We start from the raw sequence: 14232 nt of genomic DNA, 5'->3' as shown, positions 1-14232 counted from the left end.
TATGTTACATAGTTACATAGTTAGTACGGTCGAAAAAAGACATATGTCCATCAAGTTCAACCAGGGAATTAAGGGGTAGGGGTGTGGCGCGATATTGGGGAAGGGATGAGATTTTATATTTCTTCATAAGCATTAATCTTATTTTGTCAATTAGGAACATTCAGCACCCACCCGCTATCAAGGCAGCTGCCTATCATGTCATGCCCTACCTGCACAGGTGTGCTGGCTACTCAAATGATCCAATTAAGGAGGCCATTTAGTCAGCAGCAGCAGAAGTCCTGTGCCTGGACGCTCCAACAGCGGCCAGACACAAGCAGAAGCAGCAGAAGCAGCAGCAGCAGCACCACCTTTTGTTTTTTGGCTGCAGCAGCAAGGCCCACAGGGCTGGCTAGCTGGCTAGCCAGCAAGCAGGTAGCAATGAAAGTAGGAATCTTTCTTTTTAACCCTGTAAGGGGGTGGTGCACTGTACCCGAAGATACTGCCATATCGGGTCAATGCATAGGGCGACGGAAGCAAGCTTCGAAATCGGCCCCCGTTCTCAAAAATCCATTTAATATATGGTCCCCAGATAGGGGACGTATCAGATATTAAACTGATAAGAACAGATTTTTTTTTTTTTTTTTTTTTTATCTAAAGCCGAGGAACGTGCTTTCGATTCACCCAAAGTGCAAGAAAAAGTGCAAACGTGTTACACTAAAAAAACGTGCACAAAGGATGCGGTCTATCGCAAGCCCTTCTCCGATAGGAGAGAGGCCCCCCAACAAACCTTACCCTTCGCCTCCGGACCAAAAGGTACCTGCGAGGTTCCAGGTTCGATGTCCCTTTTCGCCGAAGCTACTAGGAGACCACAAATGCTCCCGGCATCCCCCTTGGCGTTAGCCAAGGTATCTGCCCGCAGAGCCGATTACGGTAGGTACCCTGCGAAGCAGGAGTACCCGGGGTGTTTGCAGGGAGGTGCGGAACCTAATGGCCACACACACCTCCCCTAGACCGCCAGGAGGGACACCCAGAAGGGCTACCGCATCCTGACAAATCCTGTGAACACACAACACGCAAAAAGTGACACAGTGAGACAAAAAATAAATAAATAAGTGAATGTGTGCAGATATACTGCCCGGACATCCGGCCGGATCTATAAAAATTTCTCTGATCCTAGCCAGAAGGCCGGGAATCAAGAGGTGAGTGCCACAAGGTGAAGAGATTATGGTGCCCGTGCTTCAACTCAGTGAGCCTATTCTCCCAGTGAGTTTCGGCACCTCGGGGTCACCACTCCCCGAGGCACAAAAGTACCTCGGCTCTAGACCCTCTCAGCCTCATGGCGAGACCCGGAGGGAACAGGTCACATCGGGGCAGCCGTCGAGCTGATTCCTCAGAACCAGCCCCGGAAAGCCCTGGTACACCTGCATCCTCCATGCAGCACCCATCCCCACCAGCATGAAAACTGATAAGAACAGATACTACACTTGATCTTAGCCAAAAGGCCGAGAAGCGATAACCGTGAAAGGGGCGGGCCCAACAAGGTCCCCTTCATGGGCACTATCACTGCTTGCTGTCAGGGAGGCTGCCAGACAATTTTCCATGCACACTCTGGGCTGGGGGGCAGTCAACCACCAGTACACACAGCAGAACCTAAACCCATACCATTATTGCTAAGCAGCAAGACAGGGGCCCATTGCACTCCCACGGGGCCTTTTTAAATGCAATCCATAACCCGGATTTGCCAGGAACCCTTCTTACTCCTCCTACTTGCATGTGACACTGGGCTTAGGATCTGCATAGGAAACACACACACAAGCACACACCTACCTTTGTTGCCTGCAGATGCCTCCTTGGCTGTCCCCAAACGGTATCAAACCAACACCCACGGGAAGCTGTAAGCATAGAGGACATGCCTGCACCCCATTGGACTTACCTGTGTGGGTTAAATCCGGGTTATTTGACAACCTATGGCGGTGATGGTTCTGCTCAGGCAGAGCAGTGCTGATGCTCCTCATAAAGCTGTCGCTGCTGTGAAGGTTCTAGGTGACATCACAAATCCCTATGGTTACATACACAACAAAGCTGGGTTGTTGTTGTTTACACTCTGCAAGGCCTGTGGAAGTCAGTGACATCATAGCACTGTAGTTCTGAGGGTTCTAGATGGATGCAACAATCTCCTGTTGCTTCTATGAAGGCCATAATAGACGACATCACCAAACAGCTCCATAGTCACATACACAGCAAAGGAGAGATGTTGTTTACACCTAGTGATGTCAGTGGTATTGAGTGACATCACAGCACAGTGCTAAGGCTCCTGGGCCTGGACACAGCAGCGGCTGCAATATCTCAACGGAGAATACGTTTATATATATGTGTGTGTGTGCGCGTATATATATATATATATATATATATATATATATATATATATATATATTTCTCCGCCGAAATCACTTTTAAACCCATTTCCACCTTTTTTTCCCTTCTCTTCCTCTTACTTTTTTTTCACGTTTTTTTACGTTTTTCTCCTTTTCGCCTCTTTTCTGGGCGTATTATTCTTCTTTTTCTTCTTTTTTTTCGTCTAATGCATACCCCATCAGTGCAGCAATGCTTATTCAATACCGCCAGCAGATGGAGACACTGGGGGATAATTTTCTAAGGATTTATACTGATTTTTCCTGTCTGAATTTGTCGCACAGAAAGTTGCAGGCCAAATATGTGTGACATTTCTGCGACTTTAGCTTCTAGAGCATTTTTACAACATTATACATAGGTGCTGAATACATAAAAAGCGACTGTTCAGCGACAGACAAGTCGCATCGGCTGAAAGTAGGCCAGAATGTCAGTCCATGTTGGAGCAGGTTTAGATACAGTCTAAAGTATAGATCTCAAAGTCTGTGCACAGAATTTAGCAAGGGCCTCGCACCTTCTGATGCATCAGGTAGGTGCACAATAGCATAGCCTAACCCTCTGTACTTTGGTCTATATTGATGCGGGACATAGACAGCCAGCTGATGACCAATCCATTAGTGCAATGGATGGCTGGAAGCATTTGTCTTTGCCTTTGCAATACCACAGAAGCAATGCATGGTCAATGTACAGCAATGACACACCTGTGTGAACAGCCAGGAGACCCCCCCCCCCCCCCCCCCCCCATGTTATGTTACATAGTTACATAGTTAGTACGGTCGAAAAAAGACATATGTCCATCAAGTTCAACCAGGGAATTAAGGGGTAGGGGTGTGGCGCGATATTGGGGAAGGGATGAGATTTTATATTTCTTCATAAGCATTAATCTTATTTTGTCAATTAGGAACATTCAGCACCCACCCGCTATCAAGGCAGCTGCCTATCATGTCATGCCCTACCTGCACAGGTGTGCTGGCTACTCAAATGATCCAATTAAGGAGGCCATTTAGTCAGCAGCAGCAGAAGTCCTGTGCCTGGACGCTCCAACAGCGGCCAGACACAAGCAGAAGCAGCAGAAGCAGCAGCAGCAGCACCACCTTTTGTTTTTTGGCTGCAGCAGCAAGGCCCACAGGGCTGGCTAGCTGGCTAGCCAGCAAGCAGGTAGCAATGAAAGTAGGAATCTTTCTTTTTAACCCTGTAAGGGGGTGGTGCACTGTACCCGAAGATACTGCCATATCGGGTCAATGCATAGGGCGACGGAAGCAAGCTTCGAAATCGGCCCCCGTTCTCAAAAATCCATTTAATATATGGTCCCCAGATAGGGGACGTATCAGATATTAAACTGATAAGAACAGATACTACACTTGATCTTAGCCAAAAGGCCGAGAAGCGATAACCGTGAAAGGGGCGGGCCCAACAAGGTCCCCTTCATGGGCACTATCACTGCTTGCTGTCAGGGAGGCTGCCAGACAATTTTCCATGCACACTCTGGGCTGGGGGGCAGTCAACCACCAGTACACACAGCAGAACCTAAACCCATACCATTATTGCTAAGCAGCAAGACAGGGGCCCATTGCACTCCCACGGGGCCTTTTTAAATGCAATCCATAACCCGGATTTGCCAGGAACCCTTCTTACTCCTCCTACTTGCATGTGACACTGGGCTTAGGATCTGCATAGGAAACACACACACAAGCACACACCTACCTTTGTTGCCTGCAGATGCCTCCTTGGCTGTCCCCAAACGGTATCAAACCAACACCCACGGGAAGCTGTAAGCATAGAGGACATGCCTGCACCCCATTGGACTTACCTGTGTGGGTTAAATCCGGGTTATTTGACAACCTATGGCGGTGATGGTTCTGCTCAGGCAGAGCAGTGCTGATGCTCCTCATAAAGCTGTCGCTGCTGTGAAGGTTCTAGGTGACATCACAAATCCCTATGGTTACATACACAACAAAGCTGGGTTGTTGTTGTTTACACTCTGCAAGGCCTGTGGAAGTGAGTGACATCATAGCACTGTAGTTCTGAGGGTTCTAGATGGATGCAACAATCTCCTGTTGCTTCTATGAAGGCCATAATAGACGACATCACCAAACAGCTCCATAGTCACATACACAGCAAAGGAGAGATGTTGTTTACACCTAGTGATGTCAGTGGTATTGAGTGACATCACAGCACAGTGCTAAGGCTCCTGGGCCTGGACACAGCAGCGGCTGCAATATCTCAACGGAGAATACGTTTATATATATGTGTGTGTGTGCGCGTATATATATATATATATATATATATATATATATATATATATATATATATATATATACAGTCCATATAAAGCAGCACATCCAGTTTAGGGTGAGGTGGGTGCAGGCACAGTTGAACCTCGGTGCTCTGGTTCCTCTTGATAGTTAAAGTATGACGGCAGCACACCAAAGTAGTGAATCAATAAAGTGTTACTTTATTCCAGGGATATAGAGACAACGTTTCAGCGGTCTCTCACCGCCATTTTCAAGTGAATACAAGTGATACACAGGGGTTTAAATACACACTCCCCTCAATCAGTGACATCATCAAAAATTAGCATAATTAGTGATACCATATATATAAATAAAGTACAAATCATTTATAATGATGAATCAATTCATAATCTATGTACAGCATAAGTGTTCCTGTGAATATTATATTTCAGCCGTGTGATCAGCAAAGCCGATCGCAAGTATGTAACATATAGTGTAAAACAACAGTGTACAAAAGTGTCAGTGCACAGGTGAAAGAAATAAAAACAATAAAACACATGGTATCAGCAAAACAACTAACCTCGTGGTGTAGTACGCCATCCTCCGCACCTCCGGAAGCCCGACTAATACTGCCGGCGTTAGCTTCCGGGTATGGGGAGATCATAGCCAATCACAGTGTGGCGTCATCGTTGCTTAGTGACCAATGTATCAACATAGAAACTGAATATCGCGCCGCACAGCAATGCAAGCTGTGACTTAATGCGCATGGCAATTTGTATTATAGAGTCACAGGGCGCCATATTGGACCAGGGCTGCCCTCAATCAAGTCAGAAAGGATAACCATTAATGGATGAATGAAAATCAAGATCAAATATTGTAGACAATGTAACTAGGACATTTCAGGTAAAACCCCACATTTATTCCAATGTCTCACACATATCAAAATACAGTCATGGAGTCCTGACACAGCAATCCCCCATTTTGGGTGTGTTCTAGGTAAGGTGAATGGGATTATATCATAAGTCCCGTTCACTCATGTGGTTCATTGGTCCATTTGAGATACTGTAAGTACCCCATGGACTCCCGAACTGGTACCCCAGACACCCCATTTTGACGGGGAAAGTGTCATAAGGCTCCTAAGGCATGCATTCACATTCATCGGGGTATGAAACCAGAGTAACTGTCCAAAGTTTTCCTGATAATAAACTAAATGTATGATACAAATTGGTCAAAAATGTACATGACTCCACAAAGTGTTACTATTCAAACACCCTAAAAAGTTTTTAAAAATTTTTTTTGAAAAAATGCATAAATGTAGGGAAAATTTTGCGGATCCAGGATGGACTTGAGGTATGTTTTGCATTCCTTTCGACACCATGTGAATAACTTGCAATTCTATAAGATAAAAAAAAAAAAAAAATTAGTATTGAGCAAATATATCACTTGTACATATAGTTGTCTGGACATTGTCGCACCCTGTGGCTATATCAGTGATTACACCTTTTGGGGGAATATGCACAATTTGTATTCTTTATGGGGACTATATCCCATAACAATCTCCATGTGTACAATTTATATCATTTTTGGAGGTACAATGAATTCTACATTCAGGCCATTCGGCTTCAGTGAGCCTAACTCAAAAATCCATTTCAATTCTCTTTTTTGTAGCAGGTTGATCCTATCACCTCCTCTTTTGAGAGGAGGGATGTGATCCACTATCATACATTTAAGGTCGCGTTCCGAGTGTCCGGCTTCAAAGAAGTGTTTCGACACTGGGAGGTCGACCCTATTCTTCCTAATAGTGTAACGGTGCTGGTTTAGTCTCGTCTTAAAGTCACATTTGGTTTCACCTATATAGATTAAACTACAGGGGCACCACAAGATATATATAACGTGATCACTGTCACATGTGAGATAATGTTTTATAGGGGATGCTATCCCTGTTTTCGGATGTACAAACTCACTGCCCTTGTGTATGTACTTGCAGTTAACACATCTTCTACAGGGAAAGCAACCCCTAGATTTCACTGAAAAATATTTTTGTGTGCTTGTACCGTGTTTAGCTATGTCTGCCTTCACCAGATGGTCTTTAAGGTTTCTGGCCCTACGATATGACATTAGTGGGAATTCTTGTAATTCAGGAATGTTGGGAAAGTTGTCCTTAATGAGGTACCAATATTTCCTAATTTTCTGAGCTATTGCCCCTGACGTCTCATTGTAGGTTGTAATAAATGGTAAACGCCCCGTCTGGTCCTTTTTGTGGATTGGTTCCCTAGTCCCTTGTTTCTCTTCATATAATCTGCGTTTTTGTCTGTTGATAATTTCAATAGGGTAACCCCTAGCAATGAATTGTTTTGTCATTTTATCTAAAGCCTTATTGTATTTGTCATCTGTGTCCACAATTCTGTCAGCCCTCAAAAATTGGCTATACGGTAAAGACTTTACCATTGCTCTGGGATGGCAAGAATTGAATTTTAATAGAGTATTGCAGTCTGTCGGCTTGCAATAAAGATCAGTCGACAGTCTGCCATCCTCCATTGATACTTCTGTGTCAAGAAACTGTATCCTGTGGCTAGAGTAGGATAGAGTAAATTGAAGTTCACTGTCAATCTCATTCAGGTAAGTCTGAAAATCAAGTAGTTCTCTCTCTGAGCCAGCCCAAATTAGAAAAATATCATCTATGTAGCGCCACCACCCCAGGAGATTCCTGGAGTGGTGGGCCACATAGACATGGTTTTCCTCAAAATCCGCCATCACTATGTTAGCATACGTGGGCGCCATGTTGCTGCCCATGGCGGTCCCACGTAGCTGTACATAGTATTTTTCATTAAAGAGAAAATAATTGTTTTGTAAAACAAACATAAGTAGTTCAAGTATCAAACTGATCTGTTGTAGATCAAAGTTGGCTGAGAGAAGACATCTTCTCACTGCTTCAATTCCTCTCTGGTGTTGTATGGATGTATAAAGACTTACTATATCAAAACTGGCAATTATGGCATCATTAGGTATTGTCATTCGAGATATTTTGGAAAGGAAATCACTGGTATCTCTCAAATAGGATTTTGCATTGACCGCAAAGGGTCTAAGAATTTTGTCAAGGAAAATTGAGACATTATTAGATAAAGACCCCCTGCCTGACACAATAGGCCTACCTGGTGGATTTTGTAGGCTCTTATGTATCTTAGGCAGGAGGTATAGTACGGGAGTGATAGGATATTGGATTAGTAAAAATTCACTCAGTTTCCTGTCCACCAATCCTTGTTCTAATGCATGATTGACAATACCTCTTAATGCCCTTTCCATTTCCACCTTAGGATCTCTAGGTAAAATTTTATATACATTGACATCTGCAAGTTGTCTATGAGCTTCAGTCAAATAGGTACTCCTGTCCATTACCACAACCCCACCGCCCTTATCGGCTGGTTTGACGATGAGGTTGTGGTTCTGGACAAGCTCCTGCATTGCCAATAATTCCCCATGTGTGAGGTTAGGATGTTTCAAACGAGTTTGTTGTTGTTTAATATATGTCAAATCCCTTCTAACACAATCTGCAAATGTAGCTACAGCATGTGATTCTACTGTTGGTTGAAAATCACTTGGCATGTATAAATCAAACTTTTTAAATTCAAAGCCCACCTCCCTTTGAGAATCAGGGGGTAACACATTCTGTACAGTATGCTGAGAGAACCAGATTTTAAGTTTAATCTTACGTAAGAACTGGATAAAATCCAATTCCAACTGGAACCAATCATTTACACGACTAGGACAAAAGTTAAGACCTTTAGACAATAGCAATAGTTCATCATCTGATAAAGAACATGAAGAGATATTTACCACAGTGGCTTTATTCATCTGTTCTATTTCTTCTTTTGTGTTGTCAAGTTCTGTCCCTGAATCCTTGTGCTCCTCAGTGGTTTGTTTCTTGCGGAGGCGGTTATGTCTGTGGCCTCCCCTCCTCCGTTTGCTGAGGAGACCTGCATTTCTAAAAAAGGCTGTGTCTTCGCCAGTTGATCTTTGTTGTTAGGTCCAGCTCTTCTCGGGGTATCGTTAGAATCCTCACCATCCGGTACTGTATTACCTCTTTTAAAGAATCGTTTCCCAGCAGTTGTAGCTCCTTCCCATGAATAAACTTTACTGTTGTTATAATCTTGGCTATCCCTGAACCATTTCCGGCGTTTTGTTTCTTCAATTAGGGTACGTTGTTTCGCTAGAAATTCCTGTTGTTTCTGGAAAAGTTTTTCTTGGTCGTCTGAGATCAAGACCCTCTTAATGGTGTCCTCAAGTTCCGTGACTTTATCTTGTGTATTTGTTAAGTCCCGTTGTAGAAACTCAATATTCAGTAAAATGAGATCTAGTGAGTATTTATTAGATATGGCTTCAAAACGAGCTCTATAGTCCACATCATTAACAAAAGAATTAATGCGAGGTTGGATTCGCATCCCACGAGGGATCTTGTGATTGCGGTGGTACTCACTCATGGTGGTGACATGTAGTTGCAGACTAAGAAGTTTTTTTGTTTTCAACTCATACATTCTACGAAGGTCAGAGTATGATGGGTTGTGCAAAAAGGCTGCATCACTTGATACATTCCCCAGGATACGATCAGCGTCCAGACTCGTATATGAAAAAACATCCGTGGAATAGACTTGAGAGGAAATTTCCGACAGGTTGCTATTAGCAACATCCATGTTGTATAAAGAAGAGTGCACGCTTGTTCACCTCAGAATATACAGTCCATATAAAGCAGCACATCCAGTTTAGGGTGAGGTGGGTGCAGGCACAGTTGAACCTCGGTGCTCTGGTTCCTCTTGATAGTTAAAGTATGACGGCAGCACACCAAAGTAGTGAATCAATAAAGTGTTACTTTATTCCAGGGATATAGAGACAACGTTTCAGCGGTCTCTCACCGCCATTTTCAAGTGAATACAAGTGATACACAGGGGTTTAAATACACACTCCCCTCAATCAGTGACATCATCAAAAATTAGCATAATTAGTGATACCATATATATAAATAAAGTACAAATCATTTATAATGATGAATCAATTCATAATCTATGTACAGCATAAGTGTTCCTGTGAATATTATATTTCAGCCGTGTGATCAGCAAAGCCGATCGCAAGTATGTAACATATAGTGTAAAACAACAGTGTACAAAAGTGTCAGTGCACAGGTGAAAGAAATAAAAACAATAAAACACATGGTATCAGCAAAACAACTAACCTCGTGGTGTAGTACGCCATCCTCCGCACCTCCGGAAGCCCGACTAATACTGCCGGCGTTAGCTTCCGGGTATGGGGAGATCATAGCCAATCACAGTGTGGCGTCATCGTTGCTTAGTGACCAATGTATCAACATAGAAACTGAATATCGCGCCGCACAGCAATGCAAGCTGTGACTTAATGCGCATGGCAATTTGTATTATAGAGTCACAGGGCGCCATATTGGACCAGGGCTGCCCTCAATCAAGTCAGAAAGGATAACCATTAATGGATGAATGAAAATCAAGATCAAATATTGTAGACAATGTAACTAGGACATTTCAGGTAAAACCCCACATTTATTCCAATGTCTCACACATATCAAAATACAGTCATGGAGTCCTGACACAGCAATCCCCCATTTTGGGTGTGTTCTAGGTAAGGTGAATGGGATTATATCATAAGTCCCGTTCACTCATGTGGTTCATTGGTCTATCACTGCTTGCTGTCAGGGAGGCTGCCAGACAATTTTCCATGCACACTCTGGGCTGGGGGGCAGTCAACCACCAGTACACACAGCAGAACCTAAACCCATACCATTATTGCTAAGCAGCAAGACAGGGGCCCATTGCACTCCCACGGGGCCTTTTTAAATGCAATCCATAACCCGGATTTGCCAGGAACCCTTCTTACTCCTCCTACTTGCATGTGACACTGGGCTTAGGATCTGCATAGGAAACACACACACAAGCACACACCTACCTTTGTTGCCTGCAGATGCCTCCTTGGCTGTCCCCAAACGGTATCAAACCAACACCCACGGGAAGCTGTAAGCATAGAGGACATGCCTGCACCCCATTGGACTTACCTGTGTGGGTTAAATCCGGGTTATTTGACAACCTATGGCGGTGATGGTTCTGCTCAGGCAGAGCAGTGCTGATGCTCCTCATAAAGCTGTCGCTGCTGTGAAGGTTCTAGGTGACATCACAAATCCCTATGGTTACATACACAACAAAGCTGGGTTGTTGTTGTTTACACTCTGCAAGGCCTGTGGAAGTGAGTGACATCATAGCACTGTAGTTCTGAGGGTTCTAGATGGATGCAACAATCTCCTGTTGCTTCTATGAAGGCCATAATAGACGACATCACCAAACAGCTCCATAGTCACATACACAGCAAAGGAGAGATGTTGTTTACACCTAGTGATGTCAGTGGTATTGAGTGACATCACAGCACAGTGCTAAGGCTCCTGGGCCTGGACACAGCAGCGGCTGCAATATCTCAACGGAGAATACGTTTATATATATGTGTGTGTGTGCGCGCATATATATATATATATATATATATATATATATATATATATATATATATTTCTCCGCCGAAATCACTTTTAAACCCATTTCCACCTTTTTTTCCCTTCTCTTCCTCTTACTTTTTTTTCACGTTTTTTTACGTTTTTCTCCTTTTCGCCTCTTTTCTGGGCGTATTATTCTTCTTTTTCTTCTTTTTTTTCGTCTAATGCATACCCCATCAGTGCAGCAATGCTTATTCAATACCGCCAGCAGATGGAGACACTGGGGGATAATTTTCTAAGGATTTATACTGATTTTTCCTGTCTGAATTTGTCGCACAGAAAGTTGCAGGCCAAATATGTGTGACATTTCTGCGACTTTAGCTTCTAGAGCATTTTTACAACATTATACATAGGTGCTGAATACATAAAAAGCGACTGTTCAGCGACAGACAAGTCGCATCGGCTGAAAGTAGGCCAGAATGTCAGTCCATGTTGGAGCAGGTTTAGATACAGTCTAAAGTATAGATCTCAAAGTCTGTGCACAGAATTTAGCAAGGGCCTCGCACCTTCTGATGCATCAGGTAGGTGCACAATAGCATAGCCTAACCCTCTGTACTTTGGTCTATATTGATGCGGGACATAGACAGCCAGCTGATGACCAATCCATTAGTGCAATGGATGGCTGGAAGCATTTGTCTTTGCCTTTGCAATACCACAGAAGCAATGCATGGTCAATGTACAGCAATGACACACCTGTGTGAACAGCCAGGAGACCCCCCCCCCCCCCCCCCCCCATGTTATGTTACATAGTTACATAGTTAGTACGGTCGAAAAAAGACATATGTCCATCAAGTTCAACCAGGGAATTAAGGGGTAGGGGTGTGGCGCGATATTGGGGAAGGGATGAGATTTTATATTTCTTCATAAGCATTAATCTTATTTTGTCAATTAGGAACATTCAGCACCCACCCGCTATCAAGGCAGCTGCCTATCATGTCATGCCCTACCTGCACAGGTGTGCTGGCTACTCAAATGATCCAATTAAGGAGGCCATTTAGTCAGCAGCAGCAGAAGTCCTGTGCCTGGACGCTCCAACAGCGGCCAGACACAAGCAGAAGCAGCAGAAGCAGCAGCAGCAGCACCACCTTTTGTTTTTTGGCTGCAGCAGCAAGGCCCACAGGGCTGGCTAGCTGGCTAGCCAGCAAGCAGGTAGCAATGAAAGTAGGAATCTTTCTTTTTAACCCTGTAAGGGGGTGGTGCACTGTACCCGAAGATACTGCCATATCGGGTCAATGCATAGGGCGACGGAAGCAAGCTTCGAAATCGGCCCCCGTTCTCAAAAATCCATTTAATATATGGTCCCCAGATAGGGGACGTATCAGATATTAAACTGATAAGAACAGATACTACACTTGATCTTAGCCAAAAGGCCGAGAAGCGATAACCGTGAAAGGGGCGGGCCCAACAAGGTCCCCTTCATGGGCACTATCACTGCTTGCTGTCAGGGAGGCTGCCAGACAATTTTCCATGCACACTCTGGGCTGGGGGGCAGTCAACCACCAGTACACACAGCAGAACCTAAACCCATACCATTATTGCTAAGCAGCAAGACAGGGGCCCATTGCACTCCCACGGGGCCTTTTTAAATGCAATCCATAACCCGGATTTGCCAGGAACCCTTCTTACTCCTCCTACTTGCATGTGACACTGGGCTTAGGATCTGCATAGGAAACACACACACAAGCACACACCTACCTTTGTTGCCTGCAGATGCCTCCTTGGCTGTCCCCAAACGGTATCAAACCAACACCCACGGGAAGCTGTAAGCATAGAGGACATGCCTGCACCCCATTGGACTTACCTGTGTGGGTTAAATCCGGGTTATTTGACAACCTATGGCGGTGATGGTTCTGCTCAGGCAGAGCAGTGCTGATGCTCCTCATAAAGCTGTCGCTGCTGTGAAGGTTCTAGGTGACATCACAAATCCCTATGGTTACATACACAACAAAGCTGGGTTGTTGTTGTTTACACTCTGCAAGGCCTGTGGAAGTGAGTGACATCATAGCACTGTAGTTCTGAGGGTTCTAGATGGATGCAACAATCTCCTGTTGCTTCTATGAAGGCCATAATAGACGACATCACCAAACAGCTCCATAGTCACATACACAGCAAAGGAGAGATGTTGTTTACACCTAGTGATGTCAGTGGTATTGAGTGACATCACAGCACAGTGCTAAGGCTCCTGGGCCTGGACACAGCAGCGGCTGCAATATCTCAACGGAGAATACGTTTATATATATGTGTGTGTGTGCGCGTATATATATATATATATATATATATATATATATATATATATATATATTTCTCCGCCGAAATCACTTTTAAACCCATTTCCACCTTTTTTTCCCTTCTCTTCCTCTTACTTTTTTTTCACGTTTTTTTACGTTTTTCTCCTTTTCGCCTCTTTTCTGGGCGTATTATTCTTCTTTTTCTTCTTTTTTTTCGTCTAATGCATACCCCATCAGTGCAGCAATGCTTATTCAATACCGCCAGCAGATGGAGACACTGGGGGATAATTTTCTAAGGATTTATACTGATTTTTCCTGTCTGAATTTGTCGCACAGAAAGTTGCAGGCCAAATATGTGTGACATTTCTGCGACTTTAGCTTCTAGAGCATTTTTACAACATTATACATAGGTGCTGAATACATAAAAAGCGACTGTTCAGCGACAGACAAGTCGCATCGGCTGAAAGTAGGCCAGAATGTCAGTCCATGTTGGAGCAGGTTTAGATACAGTCTAAAGTATAGATCTCAAAGTCTGTGCACAGAATTTAGCAAGGGCCTCGCACCTTCTGATGCATCAGGTAGGTGCACAATAGCATAGCCTAACCCTCTGTACTTTGGTCTATATTGATGCGGGACATAGACAGCCAGCTGATGACCAATCCATTAGTGCAATGGATGGCTGGAAGCATTTGTCTTTGCCTTTGCAATACCACAGAAGCAATGCATGGTCAATGTACAGCAATGACACACCTGTGTGAACAGCCAGGAGACCCCCCCCCCCCCCATGTTATGTTACATAGTTACATAGTTAGTACGGTCGAAAAAA

The 14232-nt window shown here is 44.1% G+C and overlaps 3 non-coding genes and 1 pseudogene across 3 annotated transcripts; all 4 read right to left on the bottom strand.

Annotated features, from left to right (window-relative positions):
- Positions 1 to 453: 453 nt before the first annotated feature.
- On the bottom strand, positions 454 to 641 carry LOC130338968 (U2 spliceosomal RNA). The gene has a single exon (XR_008879421.1). It is a non-coding gene; the product is annotated as a U2 spliceosomal RNA (small nuclear RNA).
- Positions 642 to 1333: 692 nt separating this feature from the next.
- LOC130338974 (U2 spliceosomal RNA) lies at positions 1334 to 1493 on the bottom strand (annotated as a pseudogene).
- Positions 1494 to 3588: 2095 nt separating this feature from the next.
- LOC130339023 (U2 spliceosomal RNA) lies at positions 3589 to 3779 on the bottom strand. The gene has a single exon (XR_008879466.1). It is a non-coding gene; the product is annotated as a U2 spliceosomal RNA (small nuclear RNA).
- Positions 3780 to 12369: 8590 nt separating this feature from the next.
- Positions 12370 to 12560, bottom strand: LOC130339021 (U2 spliceosomal RNA). The gene has a single exon (XR_008879465.1). It is a non-coding gene; the product is annotated as a U2 spliceosomal RNA (small nuclear RNA).
- Between the last annotated feature and the right edge of the window lie 1672 nt (positions 12561 to 14232).

The sequence above is a fragment of the Hyla sarda genome, unplaced genomic scaffold (genome assembly GCF_029499605.1).
Source record: "Hyla sarda isolate aHylSar1 unplaced genomic scaffold, aHylSar1.hap1 scaffold_534, whole genome shotgun sequence".
In the NCBI taxonomy this organism is placed as follows: domain Eukaryota; kingdom Metazoa; phylum Chordata; class Amphibia; order Anura; family Hylidae; genus Hyla; species Hyla sarda.
This window is presented reverse-complemented; position numbering and strand designations above follow the sequence as displayed.